The 22,407-nt window shown below is 37.8% G+C and overlaps 1 protein-coding gene across 5 annotated transcripts in view; it reads right to left on the reverse strand.

Annotated features, from left to right (window-relative positions):
- The window catches only part of BMPR1B (bone morphogenetic protein receptor type 1B), a 228,600-nt gene that overhangs the window by 164,054 nt on the left and 42,139 nt on the right, over positions 1 to 22,407 (reverse strand). For all 5 annotated transcript variants that reach the window (XM_086888429.1, XM_086888431.1, XM_086888427.1 and 2 more), the window contains exon 2: positions 18,220 to 18,290. The gene's annotated coding sequence lies outside the window, so the exon portion shown is untranslated. The remainder of the gene's footprint in view (positions 1 to 18,219; positions 18,291 to 22,407) is intronic.

A 22,407-nucleotide genomic window follows, 5' to 3' on the forward strand; every position in this document is an offset into this window, starting at 1 on the left:
GTCCAGACTTATCAAGGGAACAGAGCTAGTTCTAGGACATAAAACATCCCCAAATTTTGCCTCATGAACAAACGCAAGAGCCATCTACCCCACACACCTATTTTACCTTTCCTATGGTCTTTATATTCACCTTTACATGTTCCTAATAGGCAGTAATTTGTCAAATGTCATTGTTTAGATGAAATGGAAAAAGAATCTCACCCATTTTATGCTGCCTCTAAGTTATAAACTTACTAACTACTCCACTGATATAGTTAGTATATGACAACAAACTTGTTCACTATTATTTTTGGCTTGGATCACAGCATTACTTGTATATGCTTCTTTTTTTTAGTGCTTACTAGGTTCAAGAACTGAGAAGGAAAATAATTTCCTCAGCAGATGCCTTCAGAATTAGAGAATGTCCTCAAAGTAAAAACCTCATCTTTTATGAGTCCTTCTTAAGTGCAAGTCTTATACTAAGGCAAGGGAATAAGAGGGGTGAACTTGGCTATCACTTAGCTGAAAAGGTGATTCCGAAAGTCAATTCATATCCTACTGGATATCCCATTTCCACTGTTCTTCTAGGGAAAGCAGGTGTGGGACTGAGAGACTTAGCATCCCCTCACATCTGTTCTGAACAGCTTCTAGAAAGGCAGCAAGAAGGACCACTTTAGAGATCAGAAGAATTTATGGTCTGTTGTGCAACCATTATGCCTGTGCAAATGAAGACGATTTATCATTGCATTTGTTTTTCATCACCATCCCTCACTTACAGCACACTTCAGCTCTGCTGGAATCCAGCACAATTTCCTGTTAAGCTTCAACAGGAGGATGATCAGGCTATTAATGGACAGAAGGCACAATGGGTACAAGAGCTACTGTAACTTGCACAGATGAAGTATGATAATAGCCATCAACAACTTCTGCTCTAGAAGGTGAAACCTTCTAAAAATACACAGAGATTCTCTGACTCTGTGGTCCTTTCCCTTCCTTTTGTTTTACACAGTATCTTTCAAAAACAAATTTTTTTATGAGTTCAGATCTAACTGGTAGCATCTTTGTAGCACACCAGACCCTACCTCACGATCCTCGGCAAGAGGTCCTCAAGAGGGTGATGAATCAATGAGGAATGAGCACAATTCAGTGACCCAAAACATAAAAATCTTTAATATTAAAACAACAAACACTTAAGCCAAACAACAGTATGGGGTGCATCAAAAAGGCAAGGGTCAGGGTAGCTTACAAACTTATATAAAATAAGTTAGGCGTGGAGTCTGGGGGAAAAGGTCCAATAAAAAACAGGAATTAGGAACATATAAAACGTTGCCCCAAATGCTAACCGATAACAACACAGAAACCATAGAACTTTCTAGCAACATTTGCATACAGCTATTCAGAGGACAGTGTGGGTAATATTTTGCTCTCCGTGGGATTTTTCCCACAGCCTTAATTTAGAGTTTTCATTGACCCCCCCCAACACATTTTCACAAACTTACATCAATATTTTGATATCAAAATTATTTCTAGCTTTCTATAAAAATCTTGGATATTTATCATGGAAAATAAAGGTGAAATATAATATGCATATATTCTATGCCAAAGAAAACAAGCCTTTTTTGGGCTTCACAGATTTAGGAAATGGTTCAAGAAGAGCTGAGTGAAAATGGCATTTCTGTGATGCTGCTAAAGCCAGCAAGAAAAGTACTTGAGAGGAATAAATCTAACAAAGTTACAGGATTCCTACTGCATACTTTAAATACTAAAAACTTTGGTAGGTCTTATAACCCTCCCACATTCAAAGAAGTCTCTACATTAGGATAGTTTTATAGTATTTAATTCTTGCACACCCTATCTGGCCTGTATTAGCATTTGCACAGTAAGTTACTATGGTCTAACATGATCACTGAACCAAGTGCCTTAGACTGCACGTTCCACATAAAAGCTCTGTCTGGAACAAGAGCAAATGTGTGCAGAGTGCTTACTTTCTGTTTGCTTGAGATTTCTTTTGCTTCATTTGTAAATCTCTCCTTTCCTGACATCAACATAAAGTTGATACACATAAAGGAAAGTGAGATGAAGGCTGTACAAGCCTTCAAGAAGCTCTCCAAGGGATCTTGTACTTTGCATGCCTGTCTCTCCCTAATACCTCACTGTACAGCAAATCTGGCACCACCAGGGAGAAAATTAAGTGAGATAGTACATTTTTTTTTCAGACCCTATAATTAGATGAGGAAGTTTTAAAAATGCTGAGAAGCAGATGTCCTATGAAGAAAAGCAACAGAATGGGTTTATATTTGTTTTTTGGCTAAAATATCAACCCAAAAGCTGTTCTCCTTTAAAAAAAAAAAAAATTGTCAACACATTTTACAATCTCACAAAAGATAATAATAGCATAAAATCTTGTAACATTTGTTTCTATTTCTTGCATGTGTCACTGCTGATTATCTTCTATATCACTTAACATTGAGTCAATCAAATTCTGAATCCATCCCATGGGGTTCTTTGTGGTTTTCTTGATTGCTTGTGGGGTTTTTTCCCCAGTTTTTCTTTTCCTGCCCTTCCTTGAAGTACCAAATTTTACTAATTTGGACAGTTTGATGTCTTTCAAAGACAGAAGTAGTCTTTGTCCCAGCATGACACAGAAAAAGGTTATCTAGGTCTGATGTTAAAGATAAGATTACAAAATGCAGCTATGGATATACATGAAGAACAGGAAGAAGCACTGAAAGGAAGCAAGAAGCTTTTCATTGGATTAAATGTCACTGTGGTGCAGGTCTATGCCATATAATATGATAATGAACATTACACATACAAGGATACAGATTCAGCAGGTCTAAGAAACTTTCAAACTTGAAAAAATTCCAGTCTTGCTGTACAGATCTGTTTCTCAACCACTGAGGATACTGAACAGAGCATTCTCATCAAGGCCTAAAGTTTAATTTTTGCTGTCTCTTGAACCTTTAATACACAAGTTTCAAACACTCAGCTCCACTATTTTGTTAGTGTCCAAGCTCATACCTTTCCACACTATTTTTCAATGTGTGCATCAGATAATTTGTAAACGGCACCCAGGCACTTCCTTTGAGAACTTCAGCTATTACAGCCATATAGCAATTATTCTTTCTTTGTTGGCTGTGAAAGAAATAACCAAAACAAGAAATCTACATCTATGTTAACCAAAATAACATACAAAACATGCAGCTATGTTTGGGGGCCCATTAGCAGAAAGCACAGACATACAGACATTCCCCTGCACAAAACCTCTTTCAGCAGCGTCAGATATAGAATACTTTCTGCATTTGTCACCTTTCAGGTCTGAGTTTCCAGCACGCTTCTTGTTATATGCAATTAGCCCCATGCCAAGGTTTGGTACATTTCATAATAAATCCCTGACCACATTTGCTTCGGGCTTGGCAGCTCTGGAAAGGCTCTATTCATCAGGGCAGCAGTAAGCCACAGGACTCACCACACAACTCACTCGCAGAATTCCAGCACGCTACACTTTTCAACAAGCCATCCCCTCCCTCCTCCTCTTAAACAGCCTGACATATGACTGTGATTAAGTAGGATATGCAAAAGCCCCAATCCATTTTTCTCTTTTTCATCTCTCCTTTCACCTCTTTTCTCTTCAGACAACACAGACACACACCTTCCCCCCTCAGGAAAACCCTGCCTTCTCTCCCAGCACTGCATGGGAGATAGGAATCTTTTTTTTTTCCCCTCTTGCCTGTATTTAAAACAGTAACCATCTATTACTTGCAGGAAGGCTGTGTCTCCTTCTCAGGTTTCTCCAGCTTTGGAGCACTACCCTCACAGCAGCACATGAGGCTGGCTGTCAGCTTGGAGCACTCTCTGAGAGGTACCTGGGAAGAACAGAACAGCAGCAAGACCAATCTGGCAACTGAGCCATCTGTTCATGAACAATGCAAACAAAAAACTCACATTTCCAACAATCCAACACTGCTACAGCAAAGGGGGAGCTGGGAGAGACACCAAGGCAGCATACACGGCACAGGGAGTGTGAGTGGGGATACAGTTATCTCCATCATACACAGACTGGAGTTCTCTCTTCCCTGTGCTGCGGAATAACCTTGCTGGCAACACTGGGATAACCCATTTACCCAAAAACCCACTCAGAAGAAAGCAGAGCCCTGGATAAAGAAGCTCCATCCTGCTTAGTAGCAATGCTAAAACTAGGTGTGAAATAAGCTTTTCTTTCAGTTAAGAAAGAGTGAAAAACCTCTGTTAACTCAGAATTATCTCAACTTTCATAGAAGGGCACCCAAACTATTATGTAGTTTGACTTGGGTAACCCATACAACAACTTCCAGCAGTGCCAAAGCACTCCTGCCTGTGTGTTCACCCTCCTTTCATCTCCAGGGGTACATTCTCAAAGCTTCTTTTCTTTCTCAGCAACTCTTCCTTTCTCTAAGGAGCTGCCACAGGAATAAGTGGGGCACTGCTAAGCTGCAAAACCTCCATTGTACACTTCTGACAGGTGAAAGATGGACAAAGTGACATTTAAAGGGCATAAAGTAATTTCAAAAAAAAAGCTGCATCTGAAGGGTTACAGTCAGGAACCAAGACACAGCATGGAAAAGGTCATGTTGTTGTAACAGGCCAGGTTTTCCACGGGTCTGATTTCTCCTGAGGTCCCTCCTTTCAGGATCCATTCTCTGCAGAGATCTCCCTCTGCCAGAAGTCTGTTCACTCCAAAGCCTGAATACAAATTACAACAACCCCTTTCAACACCAAGCATAAAGTCATGCCACAGTTAACTATACCCAATGGCAAAACCTAATGAGAAACTAAAAGGGAAATTAAACCAGGAGTTTATCTAATCCTATCTTTTCCTTGTTAACCTACCCTTTACCTTGCCAAAACACTAAACTAAACATGCATCCTAATTTTATGTCATTCCCTTGCTTGCCTGGAGCTGCTGTATACCAGAATTCACAGTGAGATATCCTCACAATTCTTTTTCTTCTCAGTTCATTTTTCACTGAAGCCAATACTCTAAAAATAGTATAGTAACTGCCTGTGGCATAATGAAGTCAGAAAATACTCATCATCAAACTGCACCAGCCACAGAATGTATTTGATTCATCTAAAGACATGTCAGATTTGCCTGAGACTTATACAGTCATGTAGCTTGTGCTTAATGTCATTTGTAAGAGCTTTGCCCACCCTCTGCTCAACAAGTGCCTGTGTGTGCATCCCAGCTCTGCTCCCTCCAATGAGGGCACAGCTTCATTCACGGATTTTGGAGAAGCTGATTTTGCAGCATCACACCGTGTTTCCAAGGTTCCTATTTACCTCAACACATTGCACTGCTGTAACAGGATCAAAAGCTGGAATAGCTGAAAGATTATTTAATAAAACAACAATGCTAAATTTAGACTTTACCTTGAAAGATCCTTCAGGAGCTCCTACAAAGCTCTCTCACGACCATTTCATGACTGTGTACACACAGCCCTGGGATGGAGGAGCACTTAAGCATCCCCAAAAGCCCTTTGCAAGTACAGAGGTGAGTATGTGAAGTTCTACCAAGTCACTAAAGTTATCCAGCACTCATGGGCTGTTTCTTTGTTAATCAAAGTGAGAAAAACTGGAATCAGTTTCTACATTGTACTCTTCTCACCCACCATTAGTCTTGCTTCTAAGTTTACCCAACCTTTCACAGACAGCAGTGAAGTGTAGATGTTTAATGTGAGTACAAATGGTACCAGCCCTACTCAGAGGAAAAAGAAAGCCCAATCCATCTGTTTTTACAAATACATACACTTAACTTTAATCTAAGCACTATTTACAAAAATGCATGCAGACATAAAAGAGCATAATAAATTAATAGCTCACAAGAGGCAACGATGACTAATGACAGATCTTGTTCTCCTTTCCAAAGCCCTGGCCCAAGGGAACACAGCAGATAAAATTACCTAAGTTGACTTTCTGTGTTTCTTTAAGCCAAAACTTTGGTGTATTCTGAACTGTCTGTGTGATGCATCCCAGCTGGGAGACATAAGCTTTCCTAAACAATTCAGGGCTTTAACGTGACCTTAACACCGTCATCTTCTTTCATACAGCCAAGAGATATGCTTGTTAGTTTATATGGAGTTTATCTTATTCATCAAATTCTCCTGCCTGTGCACTGATATTGCCTACTTGTGACTGTGCTGTCAACAGATCCTGCAAGAACCTCTCTGGTAATCTGACTCCTGCCCATGGACACCAGTCAGTAAAACTGTAAGAAAGCAATTGTGCAAAACCCTTCTTGGGAAATTACCATGTGATTGAAATGGTCCCAACACGAATTTGCTCTATAAATCCTTTTAAATCTGTGCACTTGCCCTGTATTTCTTTGATGAAAATTGTCACCAGTGCCTGTTGGGTGCTGCCAAATTGGTACACATAAGCAATGCATTACCTGAGTCAGAGCTGCAAGCTGAGAGGCAAAACAAGATGGTGCTCTGAAATTCCTGACACTTCTTAAGATGCATGCAAATGTCAGCTCCTGAGAGATTATTTTCAGTTTATTTATTGACATAAACAGTGTAGATCGTGTGCTGTAAAATTGAGAAGTGAAAATGTGATTTTTTCTTTAACCCAGAAAAACCCGACTGGCATTCACCAGAGCTCTTCACATCCCACATCTCATATTGCAGGGATCACTTACAGAAATCTGCATAGGCTTTTCTATTCCCTTTATCCTGGACTGTAATGTGATTATACATGGAAGAGCAGCAGGTGTGCATATGTGCTTGCGATTGAAACAACCTCCTCTCACAATTTTCTTCCACCCCAAATTACCTTTTCCAACACATTGCCCAGGAGACCATCCCATTTCTGAGAAATGAACTGTGCATTTTTATCATCCTGCATTTCTCTTTAACTGACTTTTAACAATTCCATGTCTACCAAAAGCCCACATGTTGACCAAACTTTGGAAATATTAACAAATATTTAAAAGGACACAACTCCTCACCCTTTGTTGGTAAGATTTCCCTATCAGAAATACTAGTGCCCTGTCATCTGCCCTGATGGTGCAGTTCCACAAGCATTCACTCCAACAAGGCCCTGACTCCCTGTCCAACAGCAAGTTTTATGGCATTTCTGTCAAACACCTTGCTCATATTCCCCAGTTAGGTTCACCATGGCACCACTTGTGCTGATAAAGCAGAGAAGTTTCATGCCTGAATAAATTCCTCTGACATAATTCTATCTTGGTAGTGTGAATCCTGTTTACGTCATGGCAAGCAAAACCACAAGTTCTGTGTGGGAGGGCAGACGGGGGAAAGGGAGAGCAGAAAACATCCTGTCATGGAAAATCCTCCCTCAGTAAAACAGGAAAAAAATCTCCACTAATTATAACCTGGCAAATACTAGCTTCCAGAAAATTTCCCAATTTACTTCAGAACAGTTCAAATATTTAATATTAATTAATTAACAATATGCAGTATTAATAACTGTAATACGTTCAATGATGTTCAATGAGATGGTGGTAACTACAGTTTCTGGATGCTCAGTACCTAAGAAAGCACTGAAAGCTCATGACAAAAAGAAGAGCAAACCATGAACAGGTATCAAACCATTCTGCTGACATAAATAATTTTTTTTTCTTTTTTTCTTTTTTTTTTTTTAAGTAATTTTATCTTGGTAGATTTTCTGCCAGATCGGGTATCATCCTTCTTCCTGCAGCTGGTAGAAGGCAGCTATAAATACATCATTGTGTGCTCTGCCAGGCTGACAAACACATGAGCAAGTTCTCACATCTGACCTGGTTCAAATCCACAGGGCTTGGCTGGGCTGCAGGGCGCAGAGGAAGTGACAAGTATTGATGAGCACAGCCTCACAAGGTAACAGGCACTTTTGGACTCTCCAAAACACCCAGGGCTTAGGCACCAAGATCTGGCATCAACACAGTGACTTCCACAACACATTTCTTCTTTTATAAACATATGTAAATGAATGATGTTTCTAATAATTACTGAAATTAAAAATAAAAATAAAAAAATCTTACCACACACAATCAAAATCTTTTGGCAAATATTAAAGTCTTAGATCTGCTGGGAAGCATTCAATTCACTTCAGTGGGGTATGGATTGTGCCTTTTATCTCCTACCTGCAGCTGATTCAGCTCTAGCTTAGACCTGACAAAATCCTGCCAACTTTACTGTCACTTCATAATAAACTGGTTTTTTTAACTGAACCAAACTGAAAGACTGAGCTTGTGATGACTGCTTGCAATTACATTTTCATTTCCCTTCGCTGACTATGCACATAAGTGCTGTAAATCTCTATCATTTTAAATGAGGTCTTCAAGGTTAATTTTGGCAGCCAAAGAGAAGTAGGCATCATGTTTGAAGTACTGTAGGATCCTTTTTTCTTCTTTTTTAATCTTTTGGACTCAGATCAGTCTCAAACAAATTCATTGCTCACCTATCTCAGATGACATTTTAATTGCAGCTTTTAACTACACGCACACTAATGGAAGAAAACTGGGTATAAAGTTCTCAGAGTGTACATTCAGATGGAGGGCCTTTACTGTGAATTTGGTTTGCATCACTGAACTTTATATTACTGTGATACCTATAAATATATTTAAGTACAACTAGGAAAAAAAGTGCCTCTAAAATAACTTTCTGGATGTCAGATGATTTTTTTTAGACTTTGTTTGCAGAATATTAGCATTTAAAACCAAAATTTAATTTCATAATTTGTGGAATTATGCAAAAAATTTCCTAAATCTCCATATCTGCTGCTGCTTTTTGGTTAGATATTTTTGCATTCTTTCAAAAATTCCCACAGTGTGTGTGCATATATATATTTATCTGCCTGGAGCTAGAAAATGTCAAAGGTCTACCTTATATTTTTATTTACTGATTTTGCTTTCAGGCATCAAAAAATTTCTTTTTTTCAAGTCAAGACTGTGACTGTCATAAAAGGAGTTCACTAGGTGGTCTTTATATGCAAACCCTCACTGACAATATTTACATCTGTGAAAACATTTTAAAAGCACTGAAGAACGCAAAAAAGGCATGCAAAGAAGGAAAGTGGAATTCTCACAATTCACATCTATATGAAACAAACAAAAAAAAAAAAAAACAACTAATATCTACTTACTGCCCTGAGGCTCTTTCCACACAGTACCACATTTGCTAAGGTCTTTTCTTTTCTTTTGTAGCACTAGAGTTCAGTGCAATTCTTCACATGTGTATAAATGCCAGAGATGTATGTGGAGTAACAGTGTTCAAAGGTTTCACGTGTTTGTTGGTGTTTTAGATATGTATACTTTAAAATCAAAAATAACTTTGCTGTGGAAACCTTGAGACTGAAATCAGTTTCTTTCAACTTATTTTCTCAAAGTGACACTTTCTGTTGTTGCAGCTTTGCAATATTAATTGCTTAGCTTTTTTCTTCTGGTGAATGATATTTATAACAAACATAACTAGCTCAATGCAGCTGAAAGCCATTAAAGTAAAAAAAGTAGGAATCACCCATTCCATCTGCTTTTCATAACAAAGGGATACAAAGAACATATTGAACATTCATTTCCATTTCTCTAAACTGATATTCCCAAAAGAAAAACCCAACATCCACCCTCAAAATGTGCAACATGTCTTGTATTAGAGGCATAAAAAAGGAAATCAAAATTAGATAGGAACACACCCTGCAAATAATGTACAGAAAATTAAATATGTAAATAAAATATTAGAGCATTAAAAATTACAGGAAGAAAACATATTTACTCAACTTTAGTAACTAAATAACAAAATATTGGCAATAAAATACGAATTGGAAGATAAATCCATTTGAGGATTTTGATGTCTGAGTATCAAAAAATATCTTTGTTAGATGTGTCAAAACAGTGCATCTATATTAAAAACTTCACAGAAGAGCAGTGTGTCAAATGTATTGCTGTAAAAACTGAAAGGTAGAACTTTTAATAACTGAAACTACGAAAACCACATTTCTAGCATAAGAAAAACCAGAGAGTACCAGATTAGGGGAGAATGCAACCAGTGGTGCTCAACCACCCACTGCCATCAGCAGATGCCTTTTCTGCTGGCCTTGGCTGGACAGAAATGAGGACATACCACATGTACCTCACTGCACATTTTTCCAGCTTTGGAGGCAAATCTTTAAACCTGCAGTCAACAATTGAAAACACACATTTTCTGATGGGAAATGTAAATATGAAGGCATACTTATTAGGGCAGAAAGCAGTGAGAGCAATGCCATGTACACTGACCACAGAGAAAGGCTTGGAATTACAGTTTTAGACTGTGCTGGAAACTTGGTGACCTGTATTAAAACACTACAGAAGAATGCACAAAGTAAGTTCATGCAGAAATCTGACAAAACTACTCATAACAATTCCTTTCCTCAAGCCACTAGCATGTCTTCTCATTGGGACAATATTTCTTCACTCAAGTTAAAAATCTGATTTTTCACTGAAGCTATGAGTCTGGTATATTTAACAGAATCAATAACCATGAGATGTTGAAAAGTTATCTTGAATTCACTGAAAAGTTCTAACTGCATTTTACAATATTCCATAAAGCCTAAAAACTCTTTAAATCTCTGTAACTTCTCTAGGCTGAGGGACTAAAATAAATAAATAAATAAATATTCTAGCTACTTATTCCTTAACAAAATACTCACATCTACTTTATATTAGAAATTTTATGGAAATTGCCAGAAAGGTCTGGCATCTTAAAGAACCATTTACAACATTTTTTTTTTTTTTTGCAATTCATATCACTTTGACTTCCCAGCCATACCATCCTACTTTGAACAGGGCTTGAAATTTTAAAAGCTTGTAAGAGGTCTTAAGTCCTATTATCTTTATTGAAAATTTAGTGCTTGAATTTTGAAGACTTTTTGAAAATCCAGAAACAGAGACATATATTGACTCCAGCAGCATTATGCTTCAGATGCAGCTAAATAATGCAGCTTGCAGAAAGAAGCAAGACAACCTGAACCTAAAATATGATACACTGACTGATGAAGGATTAGATTTGTAGTCCTAATAATTCAGGATGGGAAATGTAAAAAGTCTGGTTGCTACCTAGCTGTATATAAAAACCTTACAAAAAGTTTAGGAAAAGCTTTAAATCTGCTCTATATAAAATAAATGTCTCCCTTTCCCCCCTCAAAGTTGCTACTTGTGTCAGAAACATAACACAAAGTACTGCTTAGAAAGGGGCAAATACAGATTTATTTAAACAACAACTTGGAGAAGCAAAGCATCCTACAACTCACCTTTGATAGCACATTACAGACGTTCTAAAGGTATTTGTTTAATCTTTCTAGTAAAAGAAGCAAAAAGACTAGCTAGTCTTTGTGAGCTTAGTGCAAAAAAGCTTCCTACTCTAAGGAAGTCCAGGGTTTCTGAGAACAGTTTTCCACTCCTAAATTGTATTGTTATTATACACACTATTTTACAAAAATTATGACATCACATCATGCATTGTGTAAGGCCCAAAGACAAAAAGACTGTGGGGCACTTCTGTCATTGTTAAATATGTTTTTCCTCCTGGGTTGCACCTAAGAAAATAAAAAAAATAATTACACATATATATATATATATATATATATATATATATATATAAAATATATATCTATCAAAAAAAAAATTAGAGACCTGGTCAGAGTCATGGCATACGTGAACTTGCTCATTAACTGCTGAGAAATTCACCATTTCTAGCCACCTTTTTAAGGACTTTTATGCAAGCTAATGTTACAATCTGGATTTTAACATATTTGTACAGGGTCCCCCTTCACTATGGCATGTTTATACCCTGTCAGCTTCTTCAAGCTACAGAAGGGGTATCCCTTTCTCTTCAGGATGAACAATCCATCGAGTTTTAGGATTAAATTTTTTTTTTTTTTTTTGCATCCCCTTCTCTATTCAGTTTCAGGATCAGTCCTTCCTCTAGCAGCATATGAAACAAGCAACAAGCATGATTTTCTTCTTCATTTCTCAAGGCTGAACAACTGAGGTTTTTCCTGGAATTTAAACTAAATTAATGACTAATACCACCATAAACAAAACAACTCTTCCACCCCCCAGTTCTTCAGTATTGCTCTTTAAGGACAGTCATAAAGCTGCAAAGAAAGAGACAGAACACTCAACGGCTTTTAAACAAATGCTACCACATTTTAAACATGTGCGTGTTTGCCAAAGCTCTAAGGCTCTATTGCTCAAACCACTTGTGGTTTCTCAGCACTTCTTTTTTGAATGATTGTGTCTTTATAAAATAAACATGTTTGAGACTAAATTACTTGTGTGTCTGTTGGGAATAATTATAAAATTAGCTCGTTCTAATTTACACTTGCGGGTTTTAAAAACATAGCCAAATAGCATAGTGAGTCTCCTGGTGAAACCAAAGCCTGGCATGTCAAACATGGTTTAAATCACACACATGGACTTTGATTTTCTCAGTGCAGCAGTCTGATCTATACAGCAGGCTTAGTCCTTTAGTTTTGACTTCTAAATCTCCAAATAAGTACTCCTTTTGCAGGTCTCCAGAGACATTAATTCAGCGTGCCAACAGGTTGTGCAATATATAACACAAGTAATTCAACTCCAGGCACAGCTGTAATTTTCAAAACTTACTATCTCCACGTATGGTTTCAGTAGTTTGCAATATTTTGCTCATCCATAACACATAAAAGAGCTTTGGTTGCTGAGTATCTGTGTCCCAAATACGATGGACAGCTGTGCTACAGTTCTAACCACATTACCCAGGAACACATTTAAGGTCCAATTAACACTATTCAGGGGAGCAACACGTGGTATATTTTAGCTGTGTCCCTCAGTCCCAATGATTTCGGCAATCTAAATTATGTTTTTCCAGGAAGAGAAATTATCACATTATCACAATGCTTCTATTGTACTACCCTGGCACAGCACATTACACTTTTGGGCATTAGGTAGTTACCGCAGCAGATAATAACTTGCAGGGATCTGCAATGACCAACTTGTTTCCAAAGTGTTTTCTGCTATTCTACCAGACAACACTGGTTGATGTCAGTATTTTCATACTAAAATGCCAGGATTCACTTAAATTAGTCTCAGTCAGCAACTGGCAACTCTGGAAAATTAAAATCTTAGTTTCCTCCTCTTTTACACTGGACTTGCCACACAACATGTTTTCAACAGTGGATTTACAGCTCCATGAACCTACAAGATGTACATTTGTGATTAAAAGGATTAATTTCATTTAATGACAGAGGTTTGTTTTCACTATCAATGGCTAGAACTTCTATTTGGCATCCCACAGTTTGCCTTTTTATCCAAGGCCAGGGGAGACGCAAATTGTACTTTCTGTACCAAGATAAGGTGGGTTTAGTTTCTGTGTTTACATCCTGCTTTTTATCCCTCGAGGCTGCAAAGGTTACATTACCATGGCCTTGCCACCACTTTTTTATGTTTAACCGTATTTTCTTCTTTTCATAAATACCTGAAAAGGTCTTTTTTTTAATCATATCATAACTAATACTTTAACCAGCGGTCTGTAGTCTCAGACTTGTTCCACATTTCTCAAGCACTGTAAATTCTCCTTCCTCTATGTTAGAGACTTTTGAAGAGTTTTTTTTTTCACCTCTTCTCCCTCTGAATATAAATATATATCTCAACAGAATCTCGCTCCCAGTCTGACCCAAACTTCAGTCCAGCTTGGTATAGTAGTAAGTCACACCATCAACCCCTTCACTTCCTTTTTCTCCCCTACTAAAAAAAAAAGAAAAGCTTCCTGCACATCTCCCTGCCTTCCACAACATTTGCTGCATCCCCAGTTTGAGAATACCTGTGCTTGTCCTCATTATACACACGTGTATTAACATGTGTCTGCATATCCATGAGCGTGCATACATATATGCCTATATACAAATACATGCATATTTATTCACAGAATATTTATATATGCATGTGGGTCTATTGAACATCTATGTGTGTATTCTCTGTATAGAACAGACATTTATATAGAACACACACATTTAGGTGGCTGTGGCAGGGTACTAAGCACTACACCCTACATTGCCACTTTTTGACATCCTCCACAGCACATTTTTCCCAGTGCATTCTCAGGGGTCGATTCTTTCTCTAACCCAATAAAAAAGCCAATAGTAAACATTGTATTTAACAGCCTGAACTACACTTGGGGTATTTTACCAGCATGGCTTTTCAAGCGCACTTGAGTTTACCTTCTGGCTATTCTGAAGAATGAGTAACTCGTTCCACTCCATTCAGCAACATCCACTCCTCCCCCCAAACTCCCTCTTTTGGACTGATCACCTTTTAGATACAAAAGAAAAGGAGCCACTATGTGAGAAAGAGGTGCATTCCCCAGCATTAAGGCTTTAGAGTAGTCACCTTCCCGAGCTGAAAATGGTTTACCAGTAATCTAGAACAGACTGTTTTCTTAGAATTAGAAAGAGAAAAGGGAACAGAAATGTCTCCCTGCATAATTTTCTGCACAAATCAGCCTTGCCCTCTTGATGTTTATTCAAAATTATAACATGCACCTCTAAACTGAATCATGAGAACAGTTACTGAAAGATAGTTCCCAGACACAAAACATCACACACTTCACCGGCTCTGCGACTCCGCTTGCAGCTTTATACACTACTGAAAACCTAAATACCACTCAATTCTCCTCCTTCGATAGAAGAATAACAATAAATCTTTCCAACTGCAGTTACCAGCTGTTTCAGTGGCCTGGCTTTGTATGGGGACAATTAGATTACAATCAATTAGTGGAAATATCCAAAATAAACAAGTCAAGACAACATCCAACTTCCTGGAAAGTTAAGCTCCCCCAGCAAACCAAACATTTCAGCAGTATTAAAGCTCTGCTCTTATTTTAGGAAAACAGCAATGCTATTTTCCTCACTTCTTTTACAATACAACATTTATTCCTGCACTTTGTTTCCAAAAACATCACAAAGCCGGTCAAGCTCCTTTGAGGCAAATATTATTTCTGGGGACAGTATTTGCTTTCTGACACAGCTCTCTGTTCAGGAAGAAGATTGTCCAGAACATGCATGTGCTCAATCATAAACCAGACAAGTATGAAGAATGATGCTGCCCCAAGGGGTTCTTGATTTAAGGGTCAAGGAGGAAAGAATTAAAAAACAAATGGGGAGGACTGTTGGCTTGAACTTGAACTATGAAAATTTTTTCACTATGGTGAAAAAAAATTACACTGCTCATCATAACTGGAAGAGAAGATGTAGGAAAAGTTGAAGGACAGTTTCTGGCCTTCCACTCCCAAGGACCTGAGCTTTCCCAGCCTGAGCTGGCAGCCTGCTGGCACGCTTTTAAGCAGGTTTTTAAAGCCTTCATCCTACTCTCACACCCAATTTACAGACCTGAACTTTCTGTGTATAATAAAGAAGCATATTGTGTTGGAAATAAAGACAATACTCAAGGGCATTGCTTTTGGAGCACACTGCAGGTAGGAGCAGGGAACAGCCAACATGATTTTTCTTTATGAAGCCTGCAGCCACTGCAGAAGTATTTAAGCTGAAGTAGTAATTATGATATGGGGAAGCATCCCAACCTAACAACTGCAACTAACTTTCCGTGGCACTGTTAGCTGATCCTGCCTGTATAGCTCAAATTCCTCCTGTAGCTACACACACACCATCACCAATTCACACAGGCAGAAACTGAATCTGCCACTGATTATGTCTGTGAATTTCTGTCATTAAATGCAATCCTTAAATCCTGCTGGATATTGGTTAATTTAAGTGTGCACTCTGAGCTCTCCCACTCCCACAAAGCAACAAAAATCAAGCTATGTGCTGCTGCTTTGTTTGTGCAGCCATGGGAAGAACACACCACAGAGACTCCAGATGTAGTGATTCTTTTCTAAATAGAGAAAGAAAAGAAGCAAGTCAAATCCAAGATCTCAAATCTAGCCAGATATATAGCTATATAGAGATATCTGAGCAAGGCTTTATGGATGTACAAGAAGCATGGAGCAACCTCTAAGAAGAAATAATTTCTGCTCAAGGTTCAGAAAATACAAGAGTACACTGTTTCACCAGAGAACTGTACCTTATACAGGCAACTGATTCTCACCAGGACGGGAAGAAAAGCATTTGACTGTAACCAGCCTATTAACACTGTAGGTACTATTAAGTATTTATGTTCTCTTTTTAGATTTATTTATTACTTTACATGAGTTCCCCAGGGTAGGAAAGAAGGGGGAAAAAAGAAAGGAAAAAAGAAATCATACACAATTAGATTCTAACATAGTAAATTCTCATTTCCTTCAACATGGGTTTTGCCAGAATGAGATTAAGCTCAGGCCATATTATTTTATCAGTAAATTATTATTAATGCATTTTCATGTATGTTAGCATAACAATTTTTCACCCTGCATCTTTAGCAATTTAACAAATTCCTTCACTAGGAGTATACAAGTCCTTCAATAAACCTATCACTACAGCAAGAAAAATTTTTTCTCCTTTCATGATTCATGGAGAATTCTTCCAGCAACAGTTTAACCTTTGAGATTATACATGACGAGTAAATTTAAAAATCACAAAACATGAGAACTTGAAATGATAGGCTTCACAAGTTGCAAAGGGGAAGAAGGACAGGAGCACCAGGATTAGAAAAATTCTACAGAACTCAGAGGCATTTTTTTTTATTTCTCAGTGGATAAGAGATTAAAGCTAAAGCCAAAATTCCAAAACTAAAGATTTTGAAAGAACATTTCCATACCAAAAATATTTTAACTGTGTTTTCCTAAGTAAGAAGGCAACGTAACTCCTAATGTCGATATACCCATACAATCATAAGGATATGAAGGTGATTATAGCTTTCTCACCCCCTAAAATAGTAGACCATATATAGTACAGTAAGCACTTGTAACTTCATAAAAACTGCATCCATACATAGTGCCATGATAGTGCTGCTTTAAACTACTGATTAAGAAAATTGTATAGGGCTTACAGAGAAAACCTCAAAATCAGCTACATCAGCACAAACACACAAAACTGATTTTTGGTCAATCTTCTGATTTCTCCTCACCTTTGTTAAGAGTTGTCTTTTCCAAACTATTCAACTTTCAGCAAGTAGACTTATGCTGTGCTGTTCCTGATAGCCTAAACATCAACATACAACTGAAGCCTTCATTCTACCATCCTGTTAAATGCATTGCTGAACCAGTCAAAAGTGGATCTGCAGATGCAGTCACCGAGTAGGCAGTGACTGCCTTGGTTAAAACACATTATCACTTCCAATGAGAGACTGCAGCCTCTGTCACAGCACAAATTAGAAATGAGAGTGTATGAATTCCAGCCCCTCTGAACAGAAATTGAACCACACTTATGCTCTCTACCTGCATTGCATGAAGGTCACATGGATGCCAATCTGCTGCATGTCTGGTCTCTGCTAAACCAGAGCAAGCCCACAACTAGCAGCTGTCACATCAAACCCACCCCCACTTTTTGAAATTTGCCAAATGGAAGGAAAAACAGTCCTATGTAGATTTCTACATCAAAAACTCTAACTAAGAGTTCAAAACTAAGCTACATGCTCTACTTCTAAAATGTTTCTTGCAGGCTTTAATTCAACACACAAATCTATAAAAAGTCGTATCTTTTAGCACAACATGAAGGAAGAGTCATTGAGCATGGCACATCCCTAAGAAAACTTCCAGAATTTTATCCCCTTCTCTGTCTCGTATTTCTGGCAAGCATGATAATTATTTGCTGCTTAATTTTGAAGGTGTTATCTCAATTAAAGTAGATCTCAAGGTCCTTCTCTCCTCACATCAGCCTCTGCACTCTCACATGACAGTACAGAGCAGTGAAGGTAGCAGCCTGGAAGCCTACCCATTTCTTTGACAACCGGCATGGAGAGAACTCTGCTGGTTTTAAGAGCCCTTGCTGAGTTCATGGAAGCATGATGGAGTGAACTTAGGCAGGCCAGTTCAGTGGCACAGGGGAAATATCACAAGTACCAGCAGCAGAACAAATTGCTATCCACTTTGTCATGCTGATCTACAGGTACCTGCTTATCTTCAGAGCCTTTTCTGATACCTGTGATAGTTACACATTCCATTCCCAATACAAGTTACATTATCACACACTGCACTTACTACAAAGCACAAAAGTTGAGAAAAATAGCCCAAAATAAACAAACCCTCCATCGACAAACTTTCTATGAGCTCATAATAATGAACAGTGTCTTATCCTTATCAACAGATGCTGTCTTACCTTTATCAAGAAAAGCTGAAATGTCCCTTTCTCCTATTCAGCTCTCAGGAACAAAAGAAATGAACTCCACCCTGCAGGCAAAGAACATTTTTTTACAGATTAGTGATATTCTGAAAAAAGGTTTAAATCATTACAAAATAATACAGACCTTCCAATTCTTGGATGATAGGCAAAAATATGATGCTATCTGGAAAAACACCCACTGATGGCACATAAGGAGCTATATATTTACTACCTTATTTTAAGAAGTGACATGAAAACACTCTTATGAACTGCAGCCCACTGATGGCAAACTATTCAATAATACTGGTTGACAAGGAAATTCACACTTTTATATATTAGGTCCACTTCCAAGATAAAATGGCAATACTGCAACCCACCACACAACCTTCGACTACAGTTTTCATCTTAACCCAGAAGGGCCCCAGAAGAATAAGATTACATGATACACATGATTAAAAATAATTCTGGATCCCCTAATAATTTACATATCTTCTAAAATAAGGCCCATCTCTCCTCCTTGTTGTAACAAATGCACAAACTCAAGCCCTTCCATGGAAGTAGGACAGGATTTTTATGGCAACAGAAGTTAGAAGTCTTAGGGTAAGAGAAAGAGTCTCAAAAGCAGTAGTGAAACTGAGATTCATTTATTCTGTAGTATAACCATAAAAGCATAACTGAAATACTCAACAAGTGCAGCTTCAGTCAGCTGCAGAGGACTGAAGACAAGGCTTGAAAATTAATCATAGAGGCTAGATGAAAGAGAGAAAAAGAAGATAGAACAGCAGCTGCAGAGGGATGATGATGAAGGCTGCTGGAGAATGAGCATATTAAAACTTGTGTTGCAAGAAAAAGAAATTTCATGTGTTGAACGAAAGGCGCAGGAGCAGAGAGGGAAGGACAAAAGGAGGACCAGAGCCTCATTGTATTTGCTCTTCAATTAACTACTCCATTATTACACTAGAATGTGGAGCAGAAATTACTCATCTAGACAGCTTCCCAAAATCTTTACAATCATAGAATCATTTAGGTTGGTAAAAGACCTTTAAGATCATCGAGTACAACCATAAATGTCACTGCTTATCTTATCTGAAGTAGTTTTACATATATCAACACCAATTCAAGAGTTACATAATTGTTCAAGCTCATTCCTCTCCCAAACAGTGGCCAAATACTTATCATTCTTTCACACTAGAACACCTAGAAATGTTACAAGGGCATAAATACAACTGATACTTGCTGATAATACTTGCTAATAATGGCCCAATTCAAGTAGCTGTCCTTGTTCCTACAGCAGGTTTGTCATTCTACAGTTTTAATAACCTGATGTTTGAAAAATTAATGTTGTTTGTTATTAAAAAAATACCCAAGTAATTAAGAAGCACTAATCAGATGTTATATTTTAAATATGTAACTAGCTCATAATGACATCGCTATTTCACAGTATACGTTACCATTTCCCTTTTTCCAGGATAAAAGAAAATCTCCATGAATTTTGTTTTTATTCTGTGAACAATCATGCATTAAAAAACCTACTGAAGTGAGTTGTGTTCATTTGGTTCTGCTTCTAATTAACAGAGACCAGCTGCTAATGGTGAGTCTGTGACCCCACAAATATCTCTAACTTTGATACCATGGAAGCTCACACACATCTGTAATATACAACATATATTAAAACTCAGAAAATATTACTGCCTTTACTCAGTAAGATTCACTGGAGAGATTTCGAAAGCTTCCTTTGCATTGCTGAATGTTTTCAAAAGGGCACAAATATTAGAGATTCTGCTTTTTCACATGCATTAATTTGTGCATATAGTCATATCTGTTCTGAAATACTCTTAAATTGTATTTACACATCCTAGAGGTTTGTCTGGTGCTTACACAGAGTTACAGGTAGAAAAGGTTTGGTTTAACAATTTATTTTCAATACACTCTGTATCAGTATTTCATCACCTAATTATTTTAAGAGCGTACATTTAACAGAGCAACTCTCACCAGCATCACAAACTTCTCCCAAGTTAGTAAACGTCCCTGAGCAAATCCTCCTGGCCTCTTCCAAGCATTCACAGAGCCCTGGAGCTGCCACAGCATTCTCCTTGCAGCCAGCCAGTGCCAGGGACTGACAGCCCTGACAGTGGAGAGCCTTTTCCTCATGTCCAGTCTGTTTGACTGTGTCCTCATGCACAGTAAAAAGAGGGGTGAGGACCTTATTGGGAGCTTACAATTTACACAAGCAGTTACACTTCCACAATCTTTTTCTGAAGGAGTTTAAGCAGGGTGGTTGGCAATAAAGAATGACAGCTTCTTCCCTTCAGCTCCCACAAAGGGACAATAATACCCTCCTCAATTTTGCCATGCTCAGCAACAGGCAAAAACATCATAGGGATATTTTCACATTATTTTCCTGTTTTCTAAAATCTCTGGAAACCATTTTCCTAGATCTTTTTATTCTTTTTCTCAACTCCATCCTGCAGACACCAGGGATTGGTTTCAAGTAGGTAAACTCCACAGGTGAATGTCCCAAATAATCACAGCACAGCCTCTCCTGCTTGAGACAATTTCCATTTATAGCCTTCAAACATATGATTCTGTCCTATTTTTAAAGGAGTTCTTAAAAGAAAAATTTTCCCATCCAAAGCTAATGCTAAATACACAAATGATGATGTATTTCACTATAGACGGACAGGACTGGCCTCTCTTCTTGCTTTATCCACAACACTGCATGCAAGCTCCCAGCTTCCAAAAAGCATGTTGTCCTATTTGAGAATGCTTCACACTCTTCTGCTTAACTGACTTAATTTTTTATAATTGTGATCTACAGGAGCTGCCTAGCAAACAAATGGTTCAGCTGACACTGGACCATATGTTACCTCTATCAGCTGGGTTAAAAATATAAAGACCTTCCTTCATTTTGAAATTCATTTTGTCTCAGAAAGACAGAAAAGAGGAGAATGAGTAAAAAAAAACAATAAACAAACCTGAAAAATTAAGCTGTACAGTTTACACTGTCCTTTACCAGACCAATACAGCTGTAATTTGACATCCACGTGGCTGACCTCAGCCCTGGTGTATAACACATACAAGAGCCAAGGATATCAATGCCCATAAAAATGTGAAGAGGACTCAGTTAGCATTTACTCTAAACTGCACAGAAAAATGAATAATTTTGAGCTAATTTATCTTTCCTCTTGACCCTGCAAGAATAGACACAGAAAGGTGAATTTAGCTCTGACCAATACAATCCAGGATTTCACAAAGAAACTGATATTATTACAATGAAAAGATGGGAAACACTAAAGGAACTGTAAAAATGTTCTGTTTCATAAGATAAGGAAGCTTTTTGCTACAACTAATATTTATTTTGACTTCTTAAATTAAGCTAAATAGTATTCTCATTGTTCTTTCACAGCTCTTTCAGAAGGAGCAACTGCTGTGACAACCCAAGGACCAAAGGCTCCACAGCCACTGACAGGAAAGTGCCCTTTCCCCCTCCTGCCATTTGTCAGCCTCACAGGCAAAAGCTGAGAGAGAAGCACAGATTGGAATGATTATACAGAAAGTTTGAAGCTAATTAAATGCATTATTCAGCATCAATAGTATTTAAAACCTATAGAGAAAATTAATAGGTGCCATCAGAAAGTTTCTAAGGGAGACAGATTACAGAAAAGTGTTACAGCATGAGGAATACAAGATTTCACTTGAAGCAGCCTCCACAAGTCACAAAAAAAAAGACCACCCCAAAAACCATGCACAGAAAACTTCATGAGTATCTTTTTACAATACATGTGAACAAAACATATAGAAATACATGGTTTGATTGTAGAAACCCAGGTAATTCTTCTGGACATCAGTTTTCAACAGTGGCTTCAGTTCTCAAATTACCCAGCATTATGACAGAAAGAAATCAATTCAGTGCATTTGCAGTTGTCTCTACCTACCGGTTTTATAAGGGAAAATTGGAACCACAGTACAGACAAGAGGGTGAGTAAGAACATCAATCTAATTACAAGTAGACAAAAAAAAAATTAATCTCAATATAAATAAATTCCTTCCCTTCTAATAGACTACATGATTTAATATGTCAGGATCACATAAGATACCACTTTTATTAAGACTGAAGCAATTTGAAGTTTACCATTTTCTAGTGGCATTTTGGTGAGACAAGCAGAAGCTCTAAATAAAAAAAAA

Source organism: Cyanistes caeruleus, chromosome 5 (genome assembly GCF_971803275.1).
Source record: "Cyanistes caeruleus chromosome 5, bCyaCae1.hap1.1, whole genome shotgun sequence".
Classification (NCBI taxonomy): Eukaryota; Metazoa; Chordata; class Aves; order Passeriformes; family Paridae; genus Cyanistes; species Cyanistes caeruleus.